The 23,075-nt window shown below is 43.6% G+C and overlaps 1 long non-coding RNA gene and 1 pseudogene across 6 annotated transcripts; one reads left to right on the top strand and one right to left on the bottom strand.

The window, feature by feature from the left end:
• Window positions 1–5,911: 5,911 nt before the first annotated feature.
• On the top strand, window positions 5,912–7,255 carry LOC143269919 (peptidyl-prolyl cis-trans isomerase A pseudogene; annotated as a pseudogene).
• Window positions 7,256–15,018: 7,763 nt separating this feature from the next.
• On the bottom strand, window positions 15,019–22,157 carry LOC121824754 (uncharacterized). Of its 6 annotated transcripts, none has more exons than XR_013046718.1 (4): window positions 21,401–22,153; window positions 16,944–20,093; window positions 15,906–16,411; window positions 15,019–15,726 (listed from the first exon to the last, which is right to left on the bottom strand). It is a non-coding gene; the product is annotated as an uncharacterized LOC121824754 (long non-coding RNA). The 6 variants fall into 6 exon arrangements; XR_006066728.2 differs by having other exon boundaries at window positions 15,667–16,411; window positions 16,944–18,679; window positions 19,965–20,093; window positions 21,401–22,133; XR_013046717.1 differs by having other exon boundaries at window positions 15,052–15,726; window positions 15,906–20,093; window positions 21,401–22,157.
• Between the last annotated feature and the right edge of the window lie 918 nt (window positions 22,158–23,075).

The raw sequence follows: 23,075 nt of genomic DNA, 5'->3' as shown, positions 1-23,075 counted from the left end.
AGTCCAGATCACAGTCCCCCTGACTGGATTCAAGGGAAGCGCCATTGTCAGCTCTGACTGGACCTCACTCCGGCTAACTGTAAGCGCTGTCGTGAAGGGTGTGCACCATCATTGCCTTGAGGTGGAAGTAGTGCAAGAGAGTAAGTAGTCATCCTGACATCTGCTGAGTCACGGCTTCCCCTCCGGGAGGTCTGACCCCTCATCTTAGATGACATTTCCCCAGCCTCACATAATGAAGCTCATCTCTCACAGTTGTCTTTAGCTGACATGAAGAAGCATTGTCATCATGGCATTAGAAACTAGGGGGGTTTGTGTCCATGCAGTGAACATCTATGAGTTGCTGTATTTTGTACAAGCCACCATAATTATAACTTAGGGTACCTTTGTAATGCTCACTGAAGTTACCATGGATGAGGATCGGATCTCCCATTCCAAAAGGAAGCAGACTGTATGAAGTAAAAAGGGCAGTACATACAGATCTCAAGGAAACACATGGAAGAATACAGCATGGAGCTCCAGGAAGAGGCCAGCCAAGTGCAAGTCCAGCTGCAAACACAAGGGTCTTCCAACCTGAGACATGGATAGCATTACCAAGAAGGGAAAGTTCTTTTTTCTTTATATTCCTTCTTTAGAATAAGTCTTTCTGGTTTGAGAATTTTATACGTGCATATATACTATGTTTTAATCAAATGCACCCTCCATTTCCTCTTGTATCCCCTCCCCGACAACTTTCAACTCCCAACTTCATGTACTCTTTTTTTTTTTTTTTTAAATTCATTGAGTCACCTTTGTGCTGCAGCATGAAGAGTCTTCAGGGGCTGCATCCCTGAAGAAAACAACTCCCCCCCCCAGTAGCCATCAATTGCTAATAGCCCCTCAGTGAGGGGTGGGATTTGTACACCCCTTCTCCACCCATGCTGGTACTTTGCTTGGCTTGATTTTGTGCATGCAATCACAACTACCATTGGGTTCATGTGTGCAAAGCCCCTGTCGTGGCCAACAAATACTGTTTAACTGCAGACATCCACTGTCTCTAGCTCTCATATTGCCACCCCCTCTTCTGCAGTGATCTCTAAGCATGGACAGGAGAATTTGTTAAAAATGGCTGGTTGGGTCTCACCCTCCAGAGTGTTTGATTATCCATATTTGTGGTGTCATGAGAAAGCCCCAAGTGACAAGAGACTACTGGAGAGAAAAAGTCTCTAGACGATAGTTCTATACCTTCCTCCTAATTTTCAGACTGCCTATGATCCCCAATGTTTCTGATATAATCTTAAGAAGCTGTATACCCAGTTCTGTGTAGGTTGAGTGGCAGCATTTTAATCAGTAGAGGCTTCAGGCAGTTTTAGATCCACTTCTGTGAATAATGTGAATGTCTTCACTTGACCATTATAGAGAAATTTTACATCTATTACATGATATGCAAACAGGCTAAATTTACTTTTTAAATCTTTTAATTGTGGAAAAATTAAAGCATTTATAAAAAAAATAATAGGGGGCTGAAGAGATGGCTTAGTTTAATAGTACTTAATGCTCTTGCAGTGGACTTGAGTTCAGTTCCCAGCACCCAAATCAGTTGATTGACAACTGCCAGTAACTCCAGTTCCAAGGGCATCCATTACCATGTCTCCAGCACTCATGTGCACAGGCCTACACACACACACACACACACTGAAAAATAAATCTTAATGTTTCCATCTTCCTGCTTCAATTACCTTTTAAATATATTTTTATATGTATAGATGCTTTGTCTACATGTATGTCTGTGTACCATGCAGGCCAGAAGAGGGTGTCAGATCCTTTGGGACTGGAGTTACAGATGGTTGTGAACTGCCAGGTGGATGCTGGGAATTGAACCCTGGTCCTCTGGATGAGCAACCAGTGCTCTTAACCACTGAGCTGTTTCATTACCCACCCTCTGCTTCAAGTATTATCAACTTAGAGGTATCTGTTCTTACCTCATTTTACCCATGGGTCATTTCAAAGCAATCCCTAGACATTAGACCATTTTACTCATAGATACTCAGTGCCCGTGTCCAAATACATCAAATAATTGCACCCAAATCTAACAAAAGTAATTTCATCAAATATTCAATTGTCATGTGTTCTTGTATTTTTGTTTTTAACTGTATGGGAATCATGATCTAAATGAGTGTAGTATATTATACATAGTTGATAAATCCCTTTGTTGAAGGTCAACATTATTTGTGCACAAGTATTTTAAGCTTGTTCTTGTTAGCTGTTGGGTATAAGAGATAGTTGTAGTCTCCGATACATTTCTCATACTCACTGGATTCATTGGTTTCTCTAAGACTGCACCATCTTCATGAGAAATAGTGTTTTCTGATCAGTCTGGTATTCATATTGCTAGTAGCTACAGTTAGCAATTTTTCTACTTCCTTGCAATGTAAAGATTTTTTTTTTTAGGACTGATTTGTATTCACTTCAACAGCACCTATGCTAATATTGCAATGATACAGAGAAGAGCAATATGATCTCAGCATAATGACATGCAAATTTGTTTTTGTTTTAAGGACAAGATCTCACTGTGTAGCCCAGGCTGGTCTCAAATTTTCTCTCTTTTTTCTTCAGCCTCCTCAGTGCTGGAATTGTACTTGTGGGCATCATGCCTGGCTTAAGATTTCATTAATAATATTTTACTTATTTGAAAAAAATTGCATTTACTCAATATATTTTAAGCATGACCATCTACCTCTCACTTTCCTAATCTTATTTTAATGACAGGAAATGCTGGGTTTACACTTGATACTCAGGTTGACAGGATTTTTTTTTTTTTAACTCATTGGTGGTTCTATAATTCTAGGTCTACTTTCTCCTCTTCTGACTTCTAATATCATTCCCTGGTCACAATACAGACACCAAAGCCCAGATTACTATTAAACCCATCATAAATGACATATGGCTATTGGGAAGAAGTTATAGGTTTATTGGTTGACTTTATTTTGTTTTCATTGTTACTTTTGCCCTTAGAATGGTTATGCCACCAGGTTTGTACATAATTTTGTTTGCTTTAGAGTTTTCAGGATTGCTTCTTAAATTTAACTTTTATACTTATGTAAAATAATATCTGTTACTGAGCCAGTTTTACTAAACAAAATCTAGCCACTCAGGGAATGAAAGCTTTTCTCCCTCCACCATTAGCCTCTTTATCTTTCTAGGTAACTTTTAAAAATTAATTTGAGGGTCAGGGGTGGTAACACACACGTATAATCCCAGCACGTTGGAAGCTAAGCTATCTTGGCCTAGCATGAGTTAAAAGACCATCCTGGGAAAATTAGTAAGAACCTGTCTCAGAAAGCCAACACATAGGCTAAGTTCCCTTTTTATCTCCATTAAAAGAAAAATACAAGCAAATGTGTTTGTGATGTAGCTACTCCTTGCTGACCTCGCTTCCATGCCCAGGTAGTAATTCATCTCAGAACATCCATGACCATATGAAAGTGCTTTGCAGCCAGGCGGTGGTGGCGCACGCCTTTAATCCCAGCACTCAGGAGGCAGAGGCAGGCGGATCTCTGTGAGTTCGAGGCCAGCCTGAGCTAACAAGTGAGTTCCAGGAAAGGCACAAAGCTACACAGAGAAACACTGTCTAAAAAAAAAAAAAAAAAAAAAAAAAAAAAAAAAAAAAAAACAAAAAACAAAAAAACGAAAGTGCTTTGCATTTTGTTTAAAATAGACCTCAATAAATTGCTTATCTGAAAGGTCCACGTAGATGAATTCTAATCCTGCATCACTCATCACAACCTCTTTTAGAACCTTCATCATCCCAGAAAGTCCCTTCCGAGGTCAACTATGAAGACTGATAGTGTATTATTCTCTGCATAGTCTGTTGTCAAATGTTGTGACCTCTACACCACTGAAGGGGGAACTTCTGATATAAGAATGAACAGCCTTTGCCAGTACTTGGTTAACTCTTCAAATCATGGTAAATAATTTAACCATATCTTCCCTGAATTTCAGTATGTTCTTCCCCCTAGAATGTTGAACAAAAGGCTAAGAAGTTATCTTCATCTGGTCTACCTGATCTTCCATCTGATCTACCAGATCTCCAATCTTGCTTTCCCGATTGAAGACATAGAATACAATCCTCCTTTCCCGTCAGGATCCCTTGTAAACCACCCCAGCTTCCTCTCCTTCCTAGATGAGCTGCTATCTAGGACTGTTGGCCAGCTCTCACCATCGACTTCCTTTCTATGATTGCTGTTCTTCTCCTCACCTGGGTTAGATGTTGTCTGGATTTCATTTCCTTCTCTCTTTTGTTTTCCTTCCTTATTTTCTTGAAGAACATCCTTGGGCAACTTCCTCAACAGAGTTTGTGGGAAGAAACCTTTACAGTAGTCTTTCTGAAAATGTTCATGTTCATCCTATGTCTCATAATTGGTAGTTTTCTGGGGCATAAAATTCTGTATTGACCTGAGTTTCCTTCAGATTCCATTATGTTCTGTCATTTGATTGTTATAAGACATGTATGATGTCGTCCTGTTCTTTGGTCCTTGAAAGTTTTCCCTGTTCTAGTTTCCATTTCTGTTGCTGTGATAAAATACTCTGACAAAAAGCAACTTGGAGGAGAAAGAATTAATTTCAGCTTACAATTTCAGGTTATAGTCCACAACTGAACAGAAGTCAAGGCACCCGGAACTTGAAACAGCTGGTCACATCACCCACAGCCAATAGCAGAGAAAAATGAATGTTTGTGCCTGCCTAGGTTGTTTCTCCATTCATACACTTCAAGACTCCCTGATAAGAGAATGGTGCCACCCACAGCAGGCTGTATCTTCTTCCCACATCGATTAACTCAAGATAGTTTCTCACAGACATGCTCACCAGATGTAGACAATCCCCTAAAGAGAATATCTTCCTCAGTGATTCTAGGTGTGTCCAGTTGACAATTAAAGCTACTCATCGCCGGGCGGTGGTGGCGCACGCCTTTAATCCCAGCACTCGGGAGGCAGAGCCAGGCGGATCTCTGTGAGTTCGAGGCCAGCCTGGGCTACCAAGTGAGTCCCAGGAAAGGCGCAAAGCTACACAGAGAAACCCTGTCTCGAAAAAATCAAAAAAAAAAGAAAAAAAAAAAAAAAAAAAAAGCTACTCATCACAGCCACTCTAGAAGCATCGAGGATTTTCCTTTTACTGTTGGTGGTCGGAATACTTTCATTTCATTTTAGATTCAGTCATTGAACTTAAAAAATACCCTAACTGGCATTAATAGACCCTTTCAGTATGCAATCTGATAGTGCTTATTTTCCCCACTGCTTTCACTAACTCCGATGGTTGATCAGATCTACCTGATGACTCTTATTTTTTTTTATTAAAGACTTTGTTATCTTGTTTACTGGAATATCTTCACCTTAACTTGTCTACTGATTTTGCTTTCATTTTGGCCAACACTATTAATTTAATCTCGGGTAAATGTCAGAATGCATGCTCCCAACTACTGGCAACAATTACAAGTGTTTTAAAAAAATAAAAAACAAATCTACATGAAAGCAGGGCGAGCATGCAGGCAAGCCAAAGTTCTTTAGCACTTCTGTTCTTGAGAAGACTGCTCATTTGAAAACTGAGTGCCCTAAGGTGTGAAACATAGAAGCTGATGAACATGGAACTAAATGTGGACTTCCAGCAGTTTCGTGGTCACGGGAGACAAAAACATGGATGTTAGGTCTTCAGTCTTAGGAAGCCAAAGTCTTAGAAATCTTATACTAAAAGTAGAAGCCAGTAGAGATGAACCAAGATCTTGTTCTGTTCTGTTTTCTTCATATAACAGCTGACTTTGATAAGCAGCATGAATTCAAGGCCCTAAGGAGGTTAAGAAAGGATATAGAAGCCGGGCGGTGGTGGCGCACGCCTTTAATCCCAGCACTCGGGAGGCAGAGCCAGGTGGATCACTGTGAGTTCGAGGCCAGCCTGGGCTACCAAGTGAGCTCCAGGAAAGGCGCAAAATTTTGCAGAGAAACCCTGTCTCGGGAAAAAAAAAAAAAAAAAAAAAGAAAAAAAAAAAGAAAGGATATAGAACTTGATAGTCCCATGAGTCTGAGAGACAAATATTCCAGTAGCCTGCTCAGTAAGTAGACCCTAGAAAAACCCCAGACTCCTTATGAAAACCATAGAAGGACTGGATTGCAGTCTAGGATTAGGAGCAAACCTGAAAAAGAAGCCTTCCCAAACACTAAAAGCCAAATTCAAGGCCAGACAGTGGTGGCAGAGGCAGGCAGCTCTCTGTGAGTTTGGGGCCAGCGTTGTCTACAGAGCGAGATCCAGGACAGGCACCAAAACTACACAGAGAAACCCTTCTCAAAAAAAAAAAAAAAGCAAGCAAAAAAAGCCAATTTCAAATCCTGTCCACCCTGGACTGAACAAAGTGAACTTCCTCTAACCCAAACTGCATGCCAAAAAGCAAAAGAAATTCTCTGTGGAGAAAGACAACTTTAGAAAAACTCTAATTTTATCTACAATTTTTTCCATACCTAATATGTAATAAAAATTATCAGATATCACCAGGAAGGAATACGAATAATTCAGTAAAATACGCTATATCAAAGAATCTATCAGACATTGGCGTTACCTTGGAACATTTATGGCCCTGTTCAAGAAAAATCAGACTAGAAAGTTCTATAGAAAGCTGGGACCAATTAAACAGACTCATGGAAATTTGAACTATTGATAAAATTTTACTTTAGGGGCTTTGCTGATGCCACTGTTCCCTGTCACCACTTTACTGGCATTCATGGTAAACCTTTCCCATGTCCTTTGATACCAAGGCAGACAAAGTTCCAAAGCTAGCAGAAAACTTTTGTACTCTGAGCAATTGAAAGGATTTGGATATAAGTAGGCTCCTCCTTTCTCAGAATTATTCTAGAACTCATGTACCAGGGTAGCAACTTCACACACCAAAATGACACTGGTGGCAATTCCATCTATGCAGAGAAATTTGAGGATGAAAATTTCATCCTGAAGCATCCAGATCCTGGTATCTTGTCCATGGTAAATGCTGGACCAAACACCAGTGGTTTACAGTTTTTCACCTATACTGCCAAGACTGAGTGACTAGATGGCAAATGTGGTCCTTGGAAAGGTGAAAGAAGGCATGGGCATTATGGAAGTCATGGAGTATTTGGGGTCCAGGAATGGCAAGACTAACAAGATCTCCATTACTGACTGTGGACAACTCTTAATTCTTTTGACTTGAGGGTGTCTTACCCACCAGGAGAGCCACCCCCACCCTATCTACATGTAGTGCTGGATAATCTCTGCTCTCTCTGAAGTGCTTTGGGTTCCCTATTTTCCTCATTTTCTTCCAAGTTTAGCTGGATTGCAGATTTAAGTTCATGAATAAGAACTAAATAAAAAAAATAGGAAAAAATGCAAATCATATATCTCATAAGGGATTAATATGAACTCTTATGTCTCAGACCAAAACAAAACAAACAAAAAAATTGAAATGTGGGCAAAATACTTGAGTAGATGTGTCTCCAAAGAATATGCACCAATGGCTAAGAATCACAGAAAGTATACTCAACGTCATTAATTGGGGATATGCAATTCAAATGCCAACAGAAAATATATGAGGAAAGGGTGTGGAGGAATTGGGATTCTTGTTGATAGGAATGCAAAATATTTCAGCAACTATAACTATCAGTCTGATAATTCCTCAAAAATTAAGCACAGAGTCACCCACGTGGCACAGCAATCCCATTTCTATATGCGTATACCCCCAAACTGGAAGCCAGCCTCAAATATTCTTAAAGGCAGAAGTGGTTCTAGTGTTTGTTGTTGGATGAATACATGAACAAAATGTAGTAAACTGTTTTAGAATGATGGTCCTCCATCTTCATCAGATCAGCTGTGCCTGCCTGCAGACGTTCATCATAGTTGGGCTTGTTAGCTGCTGACATTCCTCGTAGACACGGGAGCAGAGGGTTATTGCAACCTCACTTGAGTGTCCAGCTCTTCCGCCCAACCATTTGTATGCTATTCTGCCCTAATTGTATGTGCCTTTGGAATCTAAGGGGAGTGCTAGGTGCATAGATAGGGAAAGTTAATTGGGTGTGACTGCATCTATGCAGTTATGGGGTAGCCATGCTGGATGTAGACTTCCCGGCTGTGCTGGAGTCACCCATGCTCTGTAAGTAAGTCTAAGAAATGCCTTGAAACTGGTGGAATCAAACTTTGGTTTGTAGTTGGGGGTCTTATGAAGAGGGGATAGATATTTATATCTTTCTCTTTCATATGCCCTGAAGAAATTTGAACATATACATACAAAAACAAACAAACAAAAAACAACCAAACAAAAGAAAACATTGTTCAGCCATAAAAAGGAAGGAAGTTCAAACACATGTAAATTGGTGGCAAAATCAGATAGGGACCCGAGGTAAGGTGAAATAAGCCAGCTACAAAATAACAGTCACCATATGAATTCATTCATAGGAGCTCCCTCGCTAGTTCAGTTCAGAGAGATAGAATGATGGTTTTTAGAAACTGAGCAAAGACTATAGAAGTTTCATGCTTACAATACTAAAATGAACACGGACACGGAGGTGGGTTGAACAACAGTGTGAATGTTTTTAGCACTCTTACACAGTCTCTCACTAAACCCACAAACATATTTTGGTACATGTATGCACACATATGTGGTATGTGTGTTTTTCCCTCTTCTATTCCTTTACAATGGAATGTAACACTGAGATAATGTCACAGTTAAGTGTTGTTAAATCTGTATTATCATATTTGTCATAGGATATTAAAAGAGTAAACATTCCTGGTGGGACTTTGCCACCTAGTCTTGGGAAAGAATCATGCATTTTTGTAGCATGTAGGACAGTTGTATGATGCTAGGTGGAATTATGGCTTAGTGACTGTCTTCATTTGGAAATTAAGTGTGACATAGGGAAGTGTGGTAGAGTGTCAAGTTGACAAGGGGTTCGCTTGTGGTAGTTAAGGTTGACTGTCTATTTGATGGGCTCTTGAGTCAACTAAAAGACGTGCCCAGAGGCGTGCTGTGAAGACTTTGCAGGAAGGAGAGAAGTGAGGGAGTGGGCGGCACCCTCCTTTGAGTAGGTATCCTAGATAGAAAGATGGCTTGCCTGGAGGGTTGCTTGCCTGCCTATCTTAGTTTCTTGCTGGTGAGTAGATCTACCCTTTGCTGACATCAGATTGCAACTTACAACATACACCAAAGACCAACAGCTCTCCAGGAATCCTCCAGGTCTTTAGAACCAGACTGCAACTGTTGGGGTATCCTGCTTCATAGACTGAGCAGCTACAGGGTACTCACCCTCTCCCCTCTGTAGACTGCCATTGCTGGACTACCCAGCCCCTGTAGATTATAAGGTAATCTAGTGAATTCCCTTTAATAATACTTTTTTTTTTTTACATCTATCCATTCTGTTCCTCTAGAGAACTCTACTTAACACAGTGTTTATTTTAGGGTCAGGGACAATGATCAGCTATATGCTTTATTGTTTAGGCAGTTTAATGTCTCAATAAATGAACCTCTCTCCAGATTGCCATCAAATGATTCTCTGATGTCTGAGCTCAGACATTGTCCTGTTCTCTTAGATTAGACTGGTGGAGACTGATAGTCCCCGGGTAGACAGAGTCTACATCCTTACCCAGCATAAAAAGTCTTTGACAAATGGAACACTGGCCACCACCAACCTTTAAGTTTAAGGGACTGAGGTTTCAGAGGGGGAGCTCGAGACAGGATAGGAAGAGAAAATCAAGGGGATGTGGAAAGGGACCCCCATATCTGGAATTTGGTTTGAGTTTCTTGCTGACTGAGAAACTTGAATAACTAGCACCTCACAAAGTTCCTGAGGGGATTGATATATGGAGACAATGTTCTATTTTCTTGAGGAGTACATCAAATAAGACTACAAAAGAATAATGAGATTAAATGTGATGCTTCTTTTCTGAGTTTGGTTTGGTACCTCTCATCTATAAGCCTGTAACTCTCTTGAGTATCCCACAAGAATACAAGCCATGTTTATAATCAAAGCAGACCCTAAACTTCCCTGTAAGAATAGCAAGAATTCTTCCCATAGTAAGAATTCCTTTGACCTATTTTCATCAGTTTCATCTGAATGATCTGAACATATTGTGTATACATAATAGTGGATATATTACCTTATAAACCACCATTAACTAAAGGATGTTTCTTTAAATAAAAATAAGCACACTAATACATTTTAAGTTAATCTCCAAATTCTTTGAACCATACAACATCAAAAGCCACCAAAATCGGCCGGGCGTTGGTGGCGCACGCCTTTAATCCCAGCACTCGGGAGGCAGAGCCAGGCGGATCTCTGTGAGTTCGAGGCCAGCCTGGGCTACCAAGTGAGCTCCAGGAAAGGCGCAAAGCTACACAGAGAAACCCTGTCTCGAAAAACCAAAAAAAAAAAAAAAAAAAAAAAAAAAAAAAGCCACCAAAATCATGTTGTTGACTCTCCTTCAATGCAACTTTCTTGAGCAGTCTTATGCCATATTAAAGCCAAAACTCAGCATAGAAAATGAAAATATTGGCTGGGTGGTGGAAGTGCATGCTTTTAAATCCAGCACTAGGGAGGCAGAGGCAGGTGAATCTCAGAGTCTGAGGCCAGCCTGGTCTACAGAGTGAGTTCCAAGACAGAGCTAAACAGAGAAAACCTGTCTTGAAAACAAAAAACAAACAACAACGAAAACAATCAAAGCAAAACAGAAAAAAAAAAAAATGTTGAAAGCCAAAAGAGAGATGTACCAAGCTACATATAAAGGTAAATTCATCAGAATAACAGGTTTCTCCACAGAAACTTCTATGAAGGCTTGGAACAGTGTTGTTCAAACTGAAAAACAGTAACTCCAATCACGTTTACTATCTCTAACAAAACTATCATGATTGAAGGATAAGGAAAATCTTCCCATGATAAAGGCAAACTAACAAACTTAATGAGCACTAAAAAGACTCTTGAAGCGCTTCTGAATTGAAAAGATAAATACATCATGAGGCTATGGGAAGAAAAAGAATGCTAACTAGTAGTTATGCAAATGTGAAATAGGAAAATATTTGTCTTAGTTACCTTTTAATTGCTGTGACAAAGTGCTATGACCAAGGCAACTTTAAAAGAAAGCATTTGATTTGGGGCTCAGGGGAGTTAGAGTCCATGGCCATCATGGCAGGGAGCATGGCTGCAGGCAGGCAGGCATGGTGCGCTGGAGTAGTAGCTGAGAGCTCACACTTTAATCCACAAGCATAGGGCAGGGAGCTAACTAGCAACAGTGGTTGTGGTGGTATTGTGTATTCTAATAAATTTATCTGGGGTCAGAGAACAGACAGCCACTAGATACAAAGGCTAGAAAATGGTGGCACTCACACCTTTAATCCTAGCATTCCAGAGATAGAAATCCCTCTGGATCTCTGTGAGTTCAAGGCCACACTGGAAATAGCCAAGCATGGTGACACGCCTTTAATCCCAGAAAGCCAGCCTTTAATCCCAGGGAGTGGTGGTAGAAAGCAAAAAGATATATAAGGCGTGAGGACCAGAAACTAGAAGCATTTGGCTGGTTAAGATTTTGGCTGGTTAAGCATTCAGGCTTTTGAGCAGTAATTCAGCTGAGGCCCATTCCGGATGAGGACTCAGAGGCCTCCAGTCTGAGGAGACAAGACCAGCTGAGGAACTGGCAAGGTGAGATGGCTGTGGCTTGTTCTGTCTCTCTGATCTACCAGCGTGGACCCCAAAACTGGCCTCGGGTTTGATTTTATTAATAAGAACCTTTAAGATTCCTGCTACAAGTGGTGGCTTTTGAAACCTGAGAACCCACCTCCAGGGACCTACATCTCCAACAAGTCCACACCTCCTAAGCTTTCACCAACAGTTCTATCAACTAGGGACCAAGCATTCAAACATAAGAACCTATGGGGGCCATTCCTGTTCAGACTGCAAAATGACAGGAATTAACATACATCTTCCAAAAATAATTTTGAGTAGTAATGGACTCAGTCCCATAACCAAAAGACATAGACTATCCACTGAATTAAAAAACAATATCCAGGCCGGGCGGTGGTGGTGGTGGTGGTGGCGGCGGCGGCGGCGGCGGCGGCGGCGGCGGCGGCGGCGGCGGCGCACGCCTTTAATCCCAGCACTTGGGAGGCAGAGCCAGGCGGATCTCTGTGAGTTCGAGGCCAGCCTGGACTACCAAGTGAGTTCCAGGAAAGGCACAAAGCTACGCAGAGAAACCCAGTCTCGAAAAACCAAAAAAAAAAAAAAAAAAAAAAAAAAAAAAACAATACCCAGCTCTTTGTTGCCTCCAAGAAAAATACAACCTTAGGGTAAAATCATGGAAAAAGTTATTCTAACTGGACCTAGGAAGCAAACAGGGTGTCACTGTTCTAATATCTGACAAAATAGTCTTCAAACCAAAACTAGAAGAGAAGAATGTCACATCGTACTGAAGTATAAGTAACTCATAAGGAAACACCACATCAAGATGCTTTTACAACCTAAGCACATACACACTGGGATGGTTAATGCTGCTGGCCAACTGGACAGGATATAGAATCACCTTGGAGACAAATCTCTGGGCATGCTTAAAGGATTTCCTAGATTGGGTGCATTGAAGTAGGAAGGCCCACTTTAACTCCGAAGCCAAATCGAAATGAGTCTACTGATCAAAATCAGGTCTGCTGATACAAACATAAATATTTAGGTGTGGTGGTGTCCCAAAGCCCCAGGATGTGGCATCACTTCCTGGGTCAGGTGGATCTGGAGTCACTCCAGCTGTCATCCCATGGTGTCTACACGACTCCAGTCTCTTTGGGGGAAAAAAAAAACCTGATTAGGCTTTGGAATTTTCACACAAGGTGGCCAGCTCACCTATTGACTCACCTGTCTACTCCTCTGCTACATAAGAGATGGGAGCCCTCCTCATCGAGGACAAGCTCAGCTCACCAGATGTGTGCCTGTGACCCTAATCTAAGCTGAGAAAGACAGCCTGTAGGAGAACATCTGTCTAAAGCCATGGTTCCCACCACTGCTCCAGGAAGCAGGGGTGCTATGAAGAAGCCCTGCCCTTAACGAGATGTACAATGACAATCATCTGGATGGTGAGGCTCCCAGGATCCAGCTGCTTTCATCTGGTTGGAAGTAGCGTTCTTTCCCTAGATGGTTTGACTTGGGACCTTCGCTGAGAATTTATTGCTTCCTTGTTGTTTGGCTTTGGTTTTATTAGGCACACAGGTGGAATGCTCTTCTCCATCTGCTGCTACACAATGTCTGGGGGCAGGGGGGTTGGAGATCATCTTGGTATTTATCTCACAAATACGCCACAAGTGTCTCGGAACCTTTGAAGAAGGCTGGGCGGACAACAGGGGACACTTCCTCCTCTCTGCAGAGGATAGCCCTCCACTGCCATGCTTGCTTTGTTTTCTCAAGAAAATTATGAGTCAAACTTCATAGTCACAGCAAAGATGTTAACCTCAGTGATTAGCAGATTGACATCCTTCCTCTTTCCACAGTCATATGTCTGGCTTTGATTTCACCAACCCCCGCTTCTTACATCCTTGGGTCAATCACTTCAGAAACATGTTAGGAGCGGCCATCATCTAACGTGTGTCTCAGAGAGCTTGGCCCACTGCCACCATCTAGCATAACAGTCCAACTTAGTCTACAGCCTCATCAGTTCCCACGTCATCACAGGGTTTCTGCATAGGTTTCAGTGGAAAGAAAGCATTTGGCTTTAAAAAATAATCACCAACATGTTTGTTATGTCCTGGTAAGGAAAGAGAAGAGGAGGGGAGGGGGAGAGTGGAGACCGGAGGAAGAGAGGGGAGAGGAGAGGGGAGGGGACAGAAGCGGAAGAGAAGAAGGGGGAGGAGGACAAGAGAAGAGAGAATAGGGGAGAGAAGCTGTGGGATGGGAGAAAATAGGAGGGGAGTGAAGGAAATGGGGAAGGAGAGGAGAGGGGGAGAGTAGAGTGGAAGGGAGGGGAGGGGAGGGGAGGAAATGGGGAAGGAGAGGAGAGTGAAGGGGAGGGAATGGGAGAAGGGAAAAGGAGAGGAGGGGAGGGGAGGGGAGAGGAGATGAGGGGAGAGGGGAAGATTCACCATAAGGAAATGATAAACTTTATACTTCCATTTCACCGGAGCATGTCCTTCCTCTAGAGACTAGATTCTCTGGATATCTCTCCAGTTGACCTTTGAGAGTGACAGTGACAAGGAACGTGACTGGTGGGGGCAGGGGAGCAGGAAGGGAAGGAAGTTCGGGTAAGGTACTGGCCACAAACCCCACAGTCACTTCCTGTAGCTGTTCTGTTATCATTCAATCATTAGACTCGATGTAAGAAAAAGGTGTCTACACACCTAATGACATGGCACTCGTTAAGTAAAGAGAATTTTACAAACCAAGCCTGAATTGCAGACGTTATTTTAAAACAAAAGGCCAATGCAGTTTCAATGATGTTTTGAACACTTGCAAGTTTGGAATAATAAAAATTTAATTTAAAAAAAAAAGACATTTGACATCTTTAGTCAGCATTATTGAAATAAAAGAATTAAAAATGGAAATGTATTCCAAATTTAAAAGTAAATGAGTCAGGTAGTGGTGGTGAGTGCCTTTGATCCCAGCACTTGGGAGGCAGAGGCAGGCAGGTCTCCGAGTTCGAGGCCAACCTGGTCTACAGAGCATGTTCCAGGATAGCCAGGACTACACAGAGAAACATTGTCTCAAAAGAAAACAACAAAACAAATAAAAAAGTAAGTTAAGTACAGAAGAAATATGAATAATTCACCTTTCAGAAGATTGTAATTTGAAGGAAGAAAGGGTGAACACCCAGGGGAACAGGGACCTAGGAATCTGGACAGGCTAGAAAATGGCACACCACACCTCTGGGTGGAGCGATGCCCTGCCAGCAACCTCTGCAAGGCACCAGATAGAAGATCTTCAGCCCCTGAGTCTGTGGTTCTTTATGATGGGAGTGCTAGCTAGTGTTGGGTCCGAGGTCATGCAATAATGGAGGACATACTACCAACATCTATGAAACCAGAAGCAAACTTTATTCCAGGAAAAAAAAAATCAAAGCAAGAAAAGAAAGTCACTGTAGGACACAAAAGCTTACCAGCTAGCTGAGACCACAGCCAGAGTTCAGGATTCTGAGGCTGTGGCCATCAGGGCAGGTGTCAAGCCCCCCTTGTATATCAGGGGGAAAGCATTAGGCATGGACAAAAGATTTTTACAATTCCAAAGTTAAACTTTTAGAGACAAATGGTTTTACAACTTTTCATTAACGAGGTTTTAGAGGAGTCCCGCTAGTTGATACTTGTATATATCCCCACAGTCTTTCCGGACACAGCTCATTGATGTTTGCCCCAAACCTGCAGCTCTTCCTGACATAGCTGGGCTCCCATGGCAGGGGGACTAGGGAACCACGCATAGCTGGGTGTCCTGTAGAACTCATTGAGGGTTAACTTTGGTCTACAGCAGTTGTCAGTGGTAGGAGTTGACTGAAAATAGCTAATGAGATCTGGTGCCTTCTTCTGGCCTGCAGACATACATGCAGGAAGATCACTGTATACATAATGAATAAATAAATCTTTAAAAAAAAAAGAAAAGTGGGTTCAAAGGGCCTCAGAGCAAGAACAGTGTCATAGAGCGGTCAGGACGGGGGTGGGGGGGTGGGGGGAGAGGTCTGTCCTTCCGTGCTTTTCCATTTCTCTTCTCACAATAAATTGGCCTTGAGTACCTGCAGTGGAGAAAACCGTGGTGTCATTAGGGTTGAAGTGTTTCCAAACTCTGGAAACTTTGCCCTCAGTTGTCTGAAGGAAAAGTCAGTCTCGGGGCACCAGGGGTGGGCAGGCAGGCAGGCAGGCAGGCTGAGGGCAGTGATAGAGATACCACGCCCCCTTCTTTTCTTCTGTTTACCTGTGTGAGGTCACTGTGGCCAAGCTGACTTCAGGATAGTGACACCTTCAATGGACTGGGTCCTCCCACGTCAATCATCCTACCGAGAAAGTGTCCTGCAGGCGTTCCGACGGGGCAATCTCATAGGAGCATTTTCTCAACTGATATTCTCTCTTCCCAGTTGAGTCTAACCTGTGTCAAGTTGGCATGAAAACTAGCCGGCACCCAAACCTGAGGTCACACAGACAGAAAGCAGTGGAGCGGATATCCCAGATCAGGCTACCTGCTTGTTAACTGCTGCCCATGCCGTGCTGTCTCTCTTGAGTCGGTTTATGATTTACCTATCACAGGTGTTGGCGCCACTAAGTCTCCACCAAACAAGAGAAGAGGGGTCTGTAAAGATGGCTCAGTGAAAGAATGCTCACTGCTCTTCCAGAGGACCCAAGCTGGGTTCTCGGCACCCATATCGGTGGCTCATAACTGCTTGTCACTCCAGCTCCAGGAGATCTGACATCCTCTTCTGGCATCTGCACACACACGTGCATGCACACATAAAACCAAAAAAAAAAAATCATTTTTAGAAAAAGAAAAATCGAACTCCCTCCTTCATCTATATTACAAAACATCCTACACAAATCAAATGTAAAAGTATTTAATTCAAAAATCACAAAACAAAAATGCAAGGAGCCATGTTTTTATGCTTGTGATAGGGGAGACTTTTTTTGTTGTTGTTGTTTTTCGAGACAGGGTTTCTCTGTGTAGCTTTGCACCTTTCCTGGGACTCACTTGGTAGTCCATGCTGGCCTCGAACTCACAGAGATCCACCTGGCTCTGCCTCCTGAGTGCTGGGATTAAAGGCGTGTGCCACCACTGCCCGGCAGGGAGACTTCTTAATCAAAGTCAATAAACCAGGAAGGTATTATATATTAGGAGAGACCGATATACTTGACTGTACATACGGTTCTGAATATCAAATTGTACTAGACATGAAGCTATCAACTTTGCATGGCTGCAAAAAAAACACCTGAGATAATCAACACAAAAAGCAGAAAAGTTCACCTGGGTTCATGGTTTTGGAGGATTCAGCCTGTGGCTAGTTGTTCGTTGGTTCATTGCTTTGTGGCTTGTGGTGAGGTGGTATGTCATCATGAACGTATGACAGAGGCGGCTGCTCACCTCATGGCCAGGAATGGAAAAGGGAAGCAGAAGGAGCTTCAGGCTCCTGACCTCCACCACAAGAAGAAGTTCCACCTGCAAACAGCTCCTCTGACTCCATAGGCTGAGGCCATAGGCTCAGTCCTCTACCCAAGGCCTCTGTCCAACTTGTGGGCAAGTCATAGGATAAGTCAAGGGGGTAATGATCAGATGGAGGGAGATATTTTAATGCATATTGAACTACTGCTAAAACTCGCAAAATTGAAGAAAAATGTAGAAAAATTGGCCAATTACATAAGTAATCAATATTCACAAAACTCAAAAGGCTGGGAAGTTATGGATAGCTGTAAGACACCATTGATAGTTATGGAGGTGCAAATTAGAATATGCAAGTTATAAGAACTAAGATGAAGGACGTTGCCTCACTGATCAGCTTATAGAAGAAAGACAGTTGGGCCTCTAAGATCCAGGTCCACCTTGCATGTCTCACTTGTTCTTTCTGGGAACTCTTTGCAGTTCTTTGTTATCTCTCTTGACCATGACTCCTACAAAAGATAGACCAGCTATTCTGGATGATGCCTGTGGGAGTCTGCCAGAGTCCAGCTCCAACCTGCTCCCACCTTTCGAAGGGTTCTCAGGTGGAGGAGAGAGGAATGGGGAACTATTAGGTAAAAAGATAGACCTAGACAATGAGGAGAAAGACAGAGACACAGGAGAGCTTCGAGAGGGCCTTGGGTCAATACTCAGCTGCCCAGAACTTTATTCTAAAGGGCTTTTTATAATATGACAAGGGGAGAGGCAAAAGACCTCCCCCTTGCAAGATCAAAGCACACCACACAGCCAAGTGTAGACCCTTCCAAACACCTGGTAAGCATGCCTGTGGCCAAATCATCATTTTATGCAGTCCTGCTGGTAAAGCAAGCTTAGATTCTCTGACCCTGAGTGATTTCTCACTAGATAGCCTCTGTGGATATTCACAGATGCCTTTATCTGATGTTTCCCCATAATTAGATGCTGATCATGTGATTTTGGTAGGAATTTCTCAAAAGGAATGCTAGTCATGTCTGTACTGTAGTATATTACTTTAAAAAAATGAGTTTTATTATCTTCACAATATTGTGCAACCATTACCACCACTTTACATCTACCTTAAAGCAACTTTATAATCTCATAGTCTTTAGTCACTACTCTCTTACTATCTCCAACCTGCAGCCCCAGGCAACTAGTAACTTACTTGATGTCCCTGCAGTTTTGCCAAATACAGACTGTTGGTGGACTTTAAATCATGAGCCCCGTGGTCCTCTGCATGTCTAGATTTGGCATAAGGTTTTCAAAGTTCACCTGAGTCTTGTTTTAATTTATGTCGCTGTGATGCGTATCTTGACAAACAGCAACCGAGGAGAGGTTGGATCCATTTTACATACAATTAATTCTAGGTTACAGGCCATCATTTGGAACTTAAGCAGTTAGTCATATCACCCATGGTCCAGAGCAAAGAGAGAATAAACTCATACTTGATTGCTTTTTGCTCCTGCTCAGCCAGTGTTCTCACTTTCGCATAGGTCAGGACCCGACCCATGCAATGGTGCTGTCCACCACTTCAGGGTGGGTCTTCCCACACTTCAGGGTGGGTCTTCCCACTAAAACAAACAATCAAGACCATTTATCTCCCACAGATATTCCCACAAGCTACCTTGATCTACATAATTTCTCATTCGGGCTCTCTTTCCAATTTCCAAGTTCTATCATACATTTTAGGTCTATTGATTTATAGGTGAATGATAGTAAAATAGGTGAAATTACTTGCAGAATCCATTGGACTTTCTGAGGGCCTCCCTTTCCTGTTAGTTGCTTTTCTATGCCTACTGTGGCTGTTAGTATCAGCCTCAGACTATGGCAAGAGTAGCCCCTCCCCAGTCCTGCTATCCTTTCCTCCTGAAAGCCCTCCTCACAGAGTGACCGAGTCTTCCAAGTGAGGCCAGTCATTGCCTGTATCCTTCCTTGTAGGCTGTACCCCAGCACTAGCACCTTGAATCCTGCACTTCGGGGGTCATATCACCCCACCCTGCTTCCCAAGCCTGTAGTGTCTTCTTCCTTGGGTCTGTTTCCTGAGTGTGAGCCTCTTGACCTAATTGGGATCTCTATTTGGAGATGAAGGTAGGCCTTTGCCAGGTGGGCTAGGGGTCATTCATGCACTTGAGTTTTCTGGTATGTTAGACAGAATATTGGAGAAAAGAGAAGATTGTAGACAAGTTAGCCAGCAGATCCATTGGCATCTCTCTCCTTCCTGACTCTTCTCTACCACGTCTATCTATGTCTACATTCATATCTATTTAAAGAAAGACTTATGATGAGGAATTGACTCGTATTCATAGAAGATGGGCAGTCCATGACATCCTGTCTGCAAGCTTGAGACTTAGGACCCCCAGCTGGTACAGTGTAAAACCTCCAGGTTAAAAGACTCATGGTATAGATTCCAGCCCAAGTCTAAAGGCCTGAGAACCAGAGAGCTCCATGTACCAGCCCAACAATCAGCCTATGTCACCCTTACCCATTCTATTCTACATGTTGATGGATGTACTCCCACACCGGGCTGCTGGACTGGGCCGCCCCAGTGTGCTCATCTTTAAGAAGCTCCCTCTGGACACTACCAGAGATAATGTTAAAGTAGCTGATGGGCATGTCCTGGCCAGTCAAGTTGACACCAGATTAGCCATCACACGGGTGTCTCTACCTCCCTCCAATGGAACTTGGAGATCTCTCCTCTCACTAGGCTGTCATCCTAAAGCAGGGCTCTACAGATGGTCCCTGACTTCTGCTAAGTCAACCTACAATTTTCCATTTTATTATGGGCTGAAAAATGTTATACACTGGACAGAAACTCTGCCTGGAATTTTGATCTTTTCTCCATATTAAACAACTTACGGAATCGATTTGACTTTTGGATAGGTCTGCTTTGGAATTCTGGTTGGTTTCTTTCCATGGCTGCTTCACAGCCTCTCTCATGATGCTGAATGGGAACTGGGAGCTTCAGCTTCAAGTCATCACTGTAGTCTAGAAAGTGAACAGGTGAGAATCTGTGGTGAGTTGCTACGCAGGTGTGTGTGTGTGTGTGTGTGTGTGTGTGTATCCTATCTCCACATTGCATTGCTCAACATGAGACTGGTTTATCAGATGCTTGCAGATATTGATGGCAGAAGTGACTAGACAATGGCTGTGGTGTTCCTTGGTCTCCCGGACCATGAGGAAATGGACCCAGTGCATGGGACCTCACCTATATCTCAAACCACAGCAGCAGGGGCTTTGGGATGGTCAGTAGAAGAAAGCTGTGCTGGGCACGCTGTGCCAGTCTAGCCTGACTCTCAATTAACAGTGTAGCCAGTCTGGGGCCTGGGCCAATAGCAGGTCTTGCAATACCCACTTTGTTAGGTGAAGTGCAAGCATGATGATGACCTGGACAGATAATCCATCTCATCTGATTTTTAGCACGATGCCAAAGCATTCAATCTGACCCCTTTCAGTTGTCTTTGGAACTGTAGGGCTCTCAATCAATTTACTTATTCGCTGTGAGTACAGAATATAGTTTTTTTTCTTTTATTTTGACCAGGAGCAGTGGATGATGCATCTAGAATTTATAGCAAAATATTGGGTATTGTATAACTAATTTTTTTTTGTTTCTCTAACAAACTGTTTATAAAGAATAGGGGTTCACTTAGCTCACGGGTATAAAGATTCAGGAGCCTGCTGGTGCTGGTCTCGGCTCAGCTCCAGTGAGGACTCTTTTGGTTACATGCCAAAATGGTCCATGTATGCATGTAGGAAAGGAGAGATCTGATGACTAGAAAGGGAAGCCAGAGCGCTCTAGGGAAAAGCCTTCCTACCATAATAACTTGCGTTCATGGGTGCAATAATTGGGGTCCTGTGAGAGCCATCTTTCCCTGGACTCCATCTCTTAAACATCTTCACATTTCTCAGTAATATCAGGGCTTCTGGTTTAATAGACTTTGGTGGTCTGCCCCCCATTATTGCATGACCCCAGACCCAACACACAGTATTGCTTTCCTCTTCACCTGCCCAAAAAGGTAGACTCAGGGGGTTGATATCTGGGTAAGGGTGGGTCCCCATTAAGCAGGGTGTTCTGTCATGGTTTCCCAGGGGGTTCCGCTGCTAGGGAAAGATGGGGGAGGGGGACACCAGGCTACTTAAGAAGAATTATTGGCTGTCAGTGTAGGCAATGTCAGAAGGAAGAACTGAACCTGAGGAAAGCAGGCAGGTGAGTTGGAGGCTGGCTCATAGGACCTTCAGCAGAGAACAGCCCCCCTCCAGCCCTCCAAAGTCACCCTTAAGGTCATCTCACTCACCCAGCCTCTCTTTTGACAAAAGAAGGCTCACAGAGGGAGGCTGTGACTAATGCTGAGCCGGGCTTCTGAGTCATCCCTCCCTCCATGGAAGCCAAAACGTTTTGTTTACAGCTTGAGACGCATAAATGAGACTTTTCCTTTCGTTAAGCCGGTGGGCTAAAATCGATGGGGCTGATCAACTTTGTGTGCCTGGAGGTACTGGGGGCTCCCATCTGCCCGGCTACTCTCCAGGTCCCCTGCATTCTGCTGTCTTGAAGAGCGGCAACTGCTGCCCAGTTATGCCTTTGGCAAATGAGGACTCACGCTGAGGAGGCTGAGTGAGTTGACATGAAGTGGCAGTTTCCTCCAGAGCACTGTGGACTGCAGCCTCTTCCGGCCAGAGCCCTGCACTCACAGCTACTCCGAGGGAGGAAGCATTTGCTCTGGGAACTCCCTGTTGCATGGTGGTAGGATCTGTGAACTTATCTCAGAGTCAAAGGAATCCAGGGGCCTCTGAGCCAGCTGCCGGCCTAAGGCTGTGTTTCCCAGGACCCCTCCCCTGGAGCTGGGAATGAGTGGTGGCCACCTGGGCTCTGTTATCTGCATTTCATAACTGGTTTCTGTTACGCAGAGTCAACTGCACACTGTTTTTCCAGGAGGCAGAGGAGTTCTGGCAGGCTTCGTCACAGGCGCTCCCCAGTTGGGAAATTCCTGTGTGCAAACAACAGCTTCCAACACAGACCAGGACGGCTGCCTTTAGTCCTGCAGATTCGGTGGCTCAGGTCTACTCAAGCATCTGCCTGGATCCTTTCCCACACACTGGCAAGGAGACGGGCTGGGTCACTTGTGGGTGTTAGAGCCTCTGTCAGGTCAGCTCCCCTGTACCTCCTCTGTCTCCACACTTTCAAAATAGGACACAAATCACAGGAATTGGTGACTTTGCCAATGAGATGGTATCTGTGACACCCCCCCCCCCCCCCCCCGCCGCCGGTTCCAGGCTGGCTGGTTCTTTTTTCAAACTTTCTTACACAAAACCTCAGTGAGTTTCCAGTTTCCCACCCCATGGGGCCCCTTGTGGGTTGGAGGAGAGTCCCTCACTTTAGCAACAGCACAGTAGAACTAGCCAAGGGTATCTGTGGGAGGTACTGGGCCTGGCTGAGACCCAGGGACCTCACCACGTGAACAGAATGCCCTCTTGGGGTCAAGGCTGTTGAACAACGGCAGGAGACACCAAGCACGTGGCTGCATCCACCCCTTACTGGAAGGGAGTAGGGATTTCCTCAGGGTAGTTAAGAAGCCCATAGGGAGACCTAGAAATCAATCCCCCCTCCCTCTCTGAGACAGAGTCTTATGTAGCTCAGGCTAGTATCAAACTCAAACTCACCAGGTAGCCAAGGATCACCTTGACTTTCTAATCATCTTGCCTTTGTTCCCTGAGTGTTGGGATTACAATAATGATACCATGAAAGCTGATCCAAGAGTGCATCCTGATGGCAGGGACAGGCTGGTGGCCAGTGTGTTACCTAGCCAGACCCTGTGTGGTCAGTCACCCAGCTGACTGTTATGATATTGTAATGTGGGGGACCCCAAGGGTATCCCACGAGTGCAGGGAACCATACTGGGCAGATGCAAGGAGATGCGCTAACACAGACTGCCGGAGAATCTGTTGCCTGAGGAGAGGTGAAATGAAAGGGAC

Source organism: Peromyscus maniculatus, chromosome 21 (assembly GCF_049852395.1).
Source record: "Peromyscus maniculatus bairdii isolate BWxNUB_F1_BW_parent chromosome 21, HU_Pman_BW_mat_3.1, whole genome shotgun sequence".
NCBI classification, from domain to species: domain Eukaryota; kingdom Metazoa; phylum Chordata; class Mammalia; order Rodentia; family Cricetidae; genus Peromyscus; species Peromyscus maniculatus.
This window is presented reverse-complemented; position numbering and strand designations above follow the sequence as displayed.